This window comes from Tupaia chinensis, unplaced genomic scaffold (assembly GCF_000334495.1).
Source record: "Tupaia chinensis unplaced genomic scaffold, TupChi_1.0 Scaffold143568_1, whole genome shotgun sequence".
In the NCBI taxonomy this organism is placed as follows: domain Eukaryota; kingdom Metazoa; phylum Chordata; class Mammalia; order Scandentia; family Tupaiidae; genus Tupaia; species Tupaia belangeri.
In genome coordinates, this window is record NW_006203413.1 from 124,349 (window position 1) to 134,626 (window position 10,278).

General features: G+C 37.9%; 1 long non-coding RNA gene and 1 pseudogene across 1 annotated transcript in view; one reads left to right on the forward strand and one right to left on the reverse strand.

Moving 5' to 3' along the window:
* LOC114005211 (uncharacterized) overlaps positions 1-10,278 on the forward strand; it is a 59,741-nt gene that overhangs the window by 35,356 nt on the left and 14,107 nt on the right. The window lies entirely within an intron of this gene.
* Positions 5,135-6,484, reverse strand: LOC102479272 (non-POU domain-containing octamer-binding protein pseudogene; annotated as a pseudogene).

Consider the following 10,278-nt stretch of genomic DNA (forward strand, 5'->3'; position numbering starts at 1 on the left):
AAAGAATGAACTTATTATTTAGTAAAGACTTTTGGGGAAATTGGGTATGCATATATAAGAAATAATGAAAATATTCCTAAAGATTTCAAAGACTATTTCTTCTCACTATATATTTTTTACTTTTCAAAATACATTCAATCACTGTTTATCATTATAGCTCATAAAATACATTTTCTCAGCATGAATACACTATTAGTCCATTTAAAGATATTAGCATACATGTTATCATCAATAGATAATTTTCCATTTTTGTGTTCCTTAAATGTTTTGCTTCTTTTTTTCCCCCCTTGATTCCCTTCCTCTCACCCTCAAAGATTTTAGAAGAAATGTTTATGATATGAGGGTAGGAAGTTACATTTAAAACCAGGCATGGAATTCACAAAATATCAGAATATATGGTAAAACTCCACTGTTAAATTTAAAACATTGTATGAAAAAGAGGGAAAGGAAAAAACACATATAAAGTGGAAACAATATCAACTACACACATACTAAGAATGGGTTAGTATTCAGAATATGAAAACATCTAACACAGCAATAAAGAAAAGACAAAAATCCAGTAGATTGTAAATGGGCAACAGGCTTGCACAGGCAGGTCACAGAAGGGGAGATTGATATGAACCATAACAAAAGAAAATATGTTAGGTCCTAAAGAAAGAAAAAGAATCCTTGATTTTAAAGCAAGAGTAGAGTTAGATAATTTCAAGTGTAAGGGAAAAATGGAAAAATTATTTTTACCATTTGGAAAACAATGATCCCATCTTTGATAAAGCTGAAATTCTTATACTCAGTAATTCCATTCTACATTGCGCCCTAGAGTATCCAGAATATGTATTTTAAGAAGACATTCAATAGGATGTATATTATCATACAGAAAATATAGAAACAGATTAGGTAGGTTGTATAATTTTATTATTAATAAATGCCATGTAAAATAAATGCATTTACAAAGTATGTTTTTCAAGTCATAATGTGATGGGAAAAAGTCACTAAAAGATGTAGCATGTCAAAAAATGTAGGTACAATATCATTTTTATCATATAAATATGTGTGTGTGTATACTAGAAGTACAACTGAATGGAACTATACTACCACTCTAGTAGTGAAGTTATCTCTGAAGTATGAGAGAAAAAATGCTATTTTAGTTGGAAGCTAAGAGATTTTAACTCTATCTGTAATGTTTACTTTGTTAAAAATTTTGGAGCAAATGTAACCTAAAAATCTACATCTTGAGTTTTTATTGTTATTTTCTTTGAGTTTCTAAATTTTAGGACACCATAATAAATATTTTACTTTAGCATACATGTGTCCCAAGTCCAGTAATAACTCTGTGTGGTCGTTGAACTGGGTGGCTAAAGTGCATGTTCTGTTGAAGGCTGGAGATTCAGTGTTGTTTGTGAAGAGACCGACAATGAAAATTTGTTCACACTAGGGAAAGGGTGCAAGGGGTTTTATATTACACTGAGAGAGAAAGAAGATAATGGATAAAATGATTCAGGTCATTATAATTATTGTTTTATATATAATAATGGTATAGACTTACGGAGTAGAGTGTGGATTTTGAAAATGTGTGTACATTGTGTAATTAGGGCAATAAACATGCCCACCATCTCAAATATTGATAATTACGTTGTATTGTGCATCTTCTGTTTTGATGTGTACACTGAATTGCCACCAGTTGTCAGTACTCTACTGTGCTATGGTGCTCTAGAACTCATTGGTCAGTCATATCTACCTACACAATTGTATCTGTAAACCAAGTTTTCCACGTACCCTTATCCCTCTCCCTTTTCCGGCTTCTAGTATCCAGCATTACTAATTACTAGTACATACAGTATTTGTCTTTCAGTTTCTGGTTTATTTCACTCAGTATTATTTCCTCTAGATTTTTCCATGTTGTCTCAAATGACTGGATTTCATCCTTTTCTTCCTTCCAGGCATCTTTTTAGTGACATCTGCTTGCTGAACCCCAAACTATATTTATATGCAAATGTGATTGCCTATCTTTTTTAAAAAAGTTATTTTATTCATGATAGAAGGGATGTGTGCATGCAGTAGAATAAGAAAGAGAGAGAGAGAAGTACCTTTATAGGGTCTTGTCACACAATTATCTCCTTTCCCTAGTCATCCAGCTCTTCAGGGTCATGGACACACACACACACACACACACACTTTTAGACCAACATGGGCATCTGAACATGTGGTCGGCCATGTAACTTCCAGCATGGCAGTTCAGTATGCTACCAATTACGACAATTTTTAAATTGCCTGTGGGCACATGTCCTTGCTAGAGAAAGAGAGAGATAAAGAGAAAGCATCCCCCAGTGGATTATGTTCACACCATACCTTTCCTCCATTGTCCTTCCTATCAGGATTTTGGGCATGAAGGCACATATAGTTAGCATGTTTTTCAAGCTTCTGGGATTAGGATTCACACCACAGTCAGCCACATGGGATATGGCTCCCAATGTGCAAGTGCTTAATCCTGGGTACTATGGAACCTACCCTTTATATATATTTTTAAAATTGCTGTCTACCACTCACCTAATAGATGAAGTCCTAGCTCCTTACCATGGAGAAAATCTCAAGCTCAGAGTTCAGATAATGGAGGGTAGCATCATTCTAAAAGTATATTATGAGTCTCTGTCACCAGTACAAGATAAGAACAAAAAATAAACCCATATAGAAAAGAAGTTTGTGTTCATAGTGTGGAGGATTTTGAACTAATGCAAGACCTTTCTTCTATATCCACTAGGTACTAAGAAGTAATATTGTGGATGTGGGTACACTAACCCTTTAGGGTAATAGTTGTATGCAACCTTTGTCACATGAGGAAAGTGTTTCTGGTACAGAGGAGGCCATATAACTCTTCCTTTAGTGTCAGGGTAGCCAAAAAATGAGTCCTCTGAGTGCATTGAGATTTCCCTGATAGTTCAGTTCTTCAGTGCTTTGACAATGAAAAAACATAATTATCTGCATTCTAAATACGAAAATGGAAGATGGGTTCATAACTCACCTCTAAGACAATATACCTGGTGAATGCACACACACTCACATTCACAAACACACCAACTTCAGGTGGTATAGAGAATTCAAGAATGATATAATTAGATCAATGCTCTTCTTGACCCTGTTTCATAGGCAAGAGCCTAAGGAAAGGCATGAGGAGAAGGAGAGAGTCCTCTCTTTCTCTCTTTCTCTCTCCTTTTTTCTTTCTCTCATCTATCTGATCTTGTGACCTTTGGTTTTGGAGTAAGAATAATGTTTGAGTACTAGTTTTCCCACTACCTCTCTGTGTGACTATAGAAATTCAATTATCAATTGTTTCCCATGTGCTAAAATAACAAAATCATTCTACTTACCTCACGGAGGTTTTAGGATATAATGCACATAGTGCAGTTGTGGCTATTTATCCCTTGTTATTGCTATCATAAAGATGCTCTTTTGAATGTCCTCAGCCCCTATCTGTGGAGTCACCTCAGATGCTGTGAGAAGGGTCCTGGCCCTGAGGTCTCATTCCTATTTCACAAAGCAGAAGTTTATATCCAACAGGACGAGCATCTGCTAGCATCCATTTTTGGAGCTAGACATACCGGAAAATGAGTTCCTAGTGCTCATGGTGAGATAGAGGAGACTCTAATAAGAGAGTTTGAAAAGAGGAACCCCAGTTTCCTAACTAAGGAGCAGAAGGAGCTATCCTGAATAAAGATGAGGAGTCTAGTTTTCTCCTCAAAGAAGCAGACTGGGTATTAGGAAACCAAAAACTGGGAATTGATCACCAGGTTATAAAGTCTCCTGAAACACGACTCTCCCAGGTCTTCATTCAGACCAAAGTCAGAGTAATTATTGATACTCATTACACATTCCTACAACTGTGTCCCAAGGGGACAGAGTGGCACTCAAGAGTAATCTTTCTGAGAAGGAAAAATGGGCAAGAGGAGGGTGAGCCTCCAGGGTTTAAGCTCTGGGCTGACCTATACCAAAGTCTTTGTAGGTTCTTGAGTTCTTCTCATCTGCTGTTCAGCACAAATTTTGAACCACCTTTTGGTGCCTGTGAAAGCTCTGGTATAATTAAGCTCTTGGTCTTCCTTTCAGCCCACACTGAAGAATTTAGTTTTAAATGAGGCAACGAAAAAATTATATTTTATTGTTTTCTTGGATTAGAACTGAGTTTGGCAGGATGGGAGTTATATTTTCTCTTATGTAAATTTCATTGATTTTATTTTATATTATTTACTTTTAATTTTTAAGGCTTAAAATGTATTTTAATAACTTGATGCTGCCTTACGCTCCATCTCTCAGAAATATTCCAAATGTAAGATATCAGACCAATCAAATATGGTAAACCAATAAAAAAAAAAAAAACTACACAGCATAACTACCTATAATGGGCAAGGCTAAGAGCCACTGTCAGTCCTTCAGATTATAGCAACCCTGTTCCCAAGATTGTACTAGGCCTATCAAGATTATCGTGAACAGCAACATTTCACACACAAAGGGGCCTTCCTGTGTTGTCCATACCAAAGGAAAGAATAGAGGCAAGTTAACACAAGTTGTTGATTTTTTTTAAAGATACACTAAAATGAAAATCTCTAAGAGAAAATGTTTTCCTTAGGACATGAAAGAGTAATATATGGGATAATAGAAATATGTGTACACTGTCTGTGACCTCTATGAACATTTGCCCTAATTCTCATGTGGGAGTGAATGGAGCAATAGGGCTAAGGTCATGGGGGGATGAATGGATTTTGTGGTATGTGGCAGTGTTAGGGGTTAAGGAGTATGGATGAGAAAGCAAATATAACATGATGGACAAAAAATGGAATGATCAAGATTAATGAGGCTTTAAGTGGATCCATTTTGCCATGGTTCCCCCAGGCCCTCAACAATCATATCTGAGACTTAGGAATGCACCACACAGAGACTGATTAAACCATATACCACATAGAACTGACTTGTTACATACCACCCCTCCCTTGCCCTCTGCCTCTACTATTACTCCCTAGAGTAGTAGTACAGGCATGGAAGACCTAACTATTGGGAGGAATCCTTAACATTTTTTCAGGGTAGAATTCTGACTAGTCCAAATAGGGTCCTTTTTAAGGGTTTTTATAAGTTAAACACTGCAACTTTATTAGTATTGGTGACATTTGTTTGGAGCAAATTCAGCTCCAGGAGCTGCATGGTTGAATGCAGGAGGAGTTGCATCAGTTGTCCCAATTCCTTCCACTGTAGCAGCTTGACCAAAGCATTCAGTCATTGGTGAGTTCAATCTCAAGGTTCCATATAGCATCATAGTAGCTGGTCCTGGAAGAGCTGGGGTACCAGCTGGTATAGGAGCAGGGGGCACGGCTCCTCTGTTGTTTATGCCCATGGCACCTCCCATAGCCATCTGACCCATCTGTATCTCCTACTCTTGCATCAGGGAAGGTTCCCTTGAATCCTTCCTGCTGTTGCCTTCTTCTTGCTGCCACCACATCTCTTCCTTCTGGTGCTGGCACTCCTCCTCCTGCCTGAGCTCCAGTTGCTTTCCTTTTTGTACCTCTTGGTTGTATAGTTCTTCCGTCCTCTGAAGTTCTTGGGACCTCATCAAATCCTGCCTCATTAGCATGACCTGGTGCTCACAGTGAGGAGCCTCCATCTCCATCTCCATCTTCTCACAAGCCACTCCAATTCAATGGATGCCTTCCAGCATGACATACTCATACTCAAAGCATCCAGGCTGTGAAGATCTGGGTGGCTGCTCTCACTTGTTGTGAAATCGCTGATTCTATATAACCTGCTTCTCTGGAAGTTCCTCTTAATCATTTAACTGGTCCATAGGCTCCACAGTCACAAACTGAGGAAATGTGGTTAGCAAAAAGGAGCCTTCACTTCATCTATCCAGACTTTTTGAGCAGCTGGCTTCCTTGAGAACTCAACAATGCCTTTTCCTGAGGGCCTTCCTTGATCATCCACAATGACTACGGCCCTTTCTACCTGGCTGAACACAGAAATGACTTCTTTCAGGAGTTCGTTCGACACGTGCTGAGAAAGGTTTCAGACCATAAGAGATATACTATGGCAGGCAAAGTGCACATGCAGTTGCTTTCAAAGGAGTGGCATGTTGTCCAGTTCTACTTTGGCAATGTCTACTAGGGTTCATGTTTCCAAGTGGATAAAGGCAAAGCCTTTGTCTTTATGAATGAAGGTTTCACGTGCCTTTCCATATTTCTCAAGTAGTTTCCTCTTTCCTCTTTCCTCTTCAGTGATATCAGGAGGAAGCTTGCCCACAAAGAGATGGCTATGTTGGGTGAAGGTCTTCTCTCTTGATTTTCTAAAATAGTCAAGCTTTCATTTTGGCTGCTGGCCTGTTTCCTATTTTCAGGTATGCGTTGTGGTAGTGACTGTTTTGCTTCTGGTGGTGCTTCTGGTGGTGATGTTGATGATGCTTCCTTGGAGAATAGTTTTGTTTCTCCAAATTAAAGGTTTTATTGTTCTGCATTTTTGTACCCTCAACCTCAACTGAAGGCAGCAAAGTCCCTCCTGTTCCTCTCTAACCTCAACTACCTCTGCCTGTTCTCTTTTTATAGTAAAGGCAATGCAGCATAGCCTTTACCATGCTGAGACTACATATTTTTGATAGATTTTTTTTCTATAGGGCCCTTCTGCTCATCAGAAATATGGAGAGAGACAGAGACTGAAAGCGAGAAATCACCCTCCTGGGAAGTTGGCCATGCTGGAATCCCTTTTCCTCCATTCTCCTCTCAGAATGTGGGGCACACATGCACACGTGCCAGGGATGAGTTTCTAGTCACTAGGTCTGGGACTTGAACCCTGGTTGACTACATGGGAATCCAGCATCTTAACCACTACACCAATGGCTGGCCCCAAGGATTTAAATATTTTAAGTTTACTATTATGTTATTAACATTCTCCAAGTTGTAGCATGCTTCTGTGGGCCAAATGTAAAAAGAATTTATCTGCTGACTTAAATGACTCATCTCTATTATGAAAGACACTGTATTGCAGCTACACAGTGAAGAACAAGGAAACTCACATCTGCAACTACATCTGAGATGCCTCTTAGAATTTCCATGTCTAATAACTAAGGTTAATAGAAAGTGCAGTAACAAAAACAAAGTTGAAAAAAATAGTGCTACTGAGCTTTCAGATTCCCTAAGAAGTGAAAGTCTGGGTCCCCTCACTAAGTGAGGACCAAGCACAAGTTGTTAGCTGCTCCTCTCTAAGATTTGAGTACTGTGTATGTGAGCATTCCTTTTCTGATCTCTTTGGTTCTGGTAATATGATGCTTTCCCTTTCATTCTTTTATTCCTAGTGGAAGTAACTTTTCCCAGCAGTTAATAGCCTTTGTGTTAAATAAAAATCCATCTTCTTTAGCCCCTTTCAGAATACATTTATATATTTAATTATCTGTTTTAACTCTTCATTGTTTAAAAATATTGGGTATGATTTCGGTTTTCTGTAATGAATCCTTTGAAAAATTACTTTCAGAAATAAGATCGACTACTGAAGATTTTCTGCTGAGACAGACCCCAATCTAGAAAGTAGTAAGGCCTCTACATCCTTCTTTCTGTCTCTCTCTCTTTACATTTTTAAAATTTATTTTTTATTTTTTAAGGTAAAGCATTTCCTTGGCTCTCAGCCTCTCCTTTATGTTGTAAATTCTTGTCTCTTCCTCCTCCCATTTAGGAGAGGCAGAAACTCAGATCTTCTGAGATGCTTACTGAACTTGATCTGTGAAAAATTTCTTCTGTGTAGTGAGCGTGCCACATGGTTTTTATTTTTGCTTAAAAAAACAACTATTTTTTATTGTCTTTCTATTTATTTATTTTATTTTCCTCTGTTTTCTTTTCCTTTTTCTTTTACCTTCATCACTTTGCTATTCAGCCTCCATGCACTGTGTCTAGACAGGTTTAAGTGAACGGTAGCCAAACATCTGAATAGTACTAGAGTCAGAACATTCCTCAATTCCCACTGAATATGACACACAAAAGGAGAAGAACAGAATGGCATAGAAATTGCAGATCACCTCCTCCTGCACGCCTCTGAATGCTCAGATTGAACTTCAAGAAATTAGGGGAAAATGTATAACCTATCAGATTATCAGAAATAACCACAGGAACACAAGAAATATGAGAAGCCAAGAAAATATCTCTCCTCCAAGGGAAAAGAATAACTCCTTTTCATCCCCAGACAGTATGATGGAACTCGTGGAAATGTCTGATAAAGAATTTAGAATATTCATAGTGACAAACCTAACAGAGATGCAAGAGAAGACAGACAGTGAACTCTAGAAGAGGCAAGAGAAAAGAGCCAAAAGAGCCTCAAGTTCCAGAGATGAGAAAGTTCTTGCATGATATGAAAGAGGATATATACATCATAAAAAAGAATCAAATGGAACTGTTAGAGATGAAGGCTGTAATGCAGGAAATCAAAACCTCCCTTGAAAGTATTAAAAGCAGACTAGATCATACAGATTGAATCCCAGATGTAAAAGACAGAATCGCTGTCCTAGAAAAATACACTATGAAGACTGAAAAAAATAGCCCAAAAAATGGGAGTAATAGGGACCAGCAGTTGGCATAATAGCTATGTCTCTGGACTCTCATGTAGTCGACTGTGGTTTGAGTCCAGACCCAGTGTCTTAAACTCATGCTGGGTGTGTGTGCATGCGTGCCCAAGATCCCGACAGGAGAATGGAGAAGAAAGGATTGGGGTGTGGCCATTCCCCCTGGGGGGTGATTTCTTGCTTTTTGTCTCTCTGTCTTTCTGGTGAGCGCATGTGCCCTATAGCAAAAACCTCTCCAAAAAAAAAAAAAGAGAGAGAGTAATATATGAGAAATAATAGATACCATTAAATGTCCAAACATCCAGATAATCAGTGTCCCAGAAGGTGAAGAGACTAATAAGGGCTTTAATAATCTATTCCATGAAATCCTAGAAGAACTTTCTAAACCTAGAGAGGCAGATTCAGACCTAAGAAATACAAAGAACCTCAAATAGAATCAACCCAAGAAGATATTCTCCAAGAAACATTATAGCCAGATTGACTAAAACCACAGACAAAGACAAGATACTGAAAGTGGCAAGAGAGAAATATCAAATTACTTACAAAGGATATCCCATCAGGCTAACACTGGACCTCTCATATCAAATATATGCGCAAGGAAAGAATGGGAAAATATATTCAAAGTGTTAAGTGAAAAACAATTTCAAACAAGAATACTATAGCTGGCAAGATTATTCTGCATATGGGAAGAAAAGACAAGAACATTCTCAGATAAACAAAACCTGAAAGAATTTACCAACACTAAGCTCTCCAAGTTCTTTTTTCTTTCTTTTTTTTTTTTTTTTGTTTTGTTTTTGTTTTGTTTTGTTTTGTTTTGTTTATTTTGCTATAGGGCGCATGCGTTCACCCGACAGACTGAGAGAGAAAGAGAGAGAGAGACAGAAAGTGAGAAATCAAATCACCCCCAGGGGGGATGGCCACGCCGCAATCCCTTTTTCTCCATTCTCCTCTCAGGATCTTGGGCACGCACGCACACATGCCCGGCGTGAGTTTTAAGCCACCGGGTCCGGGACGCAAACCGCAGTCAACTACATGGGAGTTCAGTGACATAGTCATTACGCTAACTGCTGGTCCCATCCAAGAAGTTCTGAAGGGAGTGCTATACCAGAAAAATGAAATACAGACATATAGAAATAAGAGTTCAAAACAACCAAGAAAATGTCCAACTTAATGGTAGGGACAGGTTTGGAGTTGAATTCTTTCAGAATTTAAATGGAAAGATTGGATCACAGCTGAAGAGAGATTAATTACAGAAGACTAAACTGGTGAACTAGAATTTTGTAACTTTTGACTAAAACATTAATAATTTTCTCCTATGCGGTATTTTCCAGATGTAAGAATTGTGTCTTCTCTTGAGATGTTGACAGGTTGATGCACCTACTATTTGAACAGAATCCTAACTTGTTTCCTGGCTTTAAGTCTGAAGCAAATTACTCTTAACATTTTTTGACTTTAGTTTATTAAAGCTAGAACTGCTTTTCTTGAAATTTATATATATATTTATAATATATATATAATATATAATATAAATAATACCTATTTAAGTCCACAGTAAGCTATATGCCTTAGCTATGTGCTACTTTATAGTATGGTCATTCATGGACATGGAGTTTCATGCCTAAAATCAGACTTGGGTTAACAGATGTGTATATCTCAGCTGGACTTTCGATTGAAAGTATTTAGATTAAGATATTTGTCAATCAACA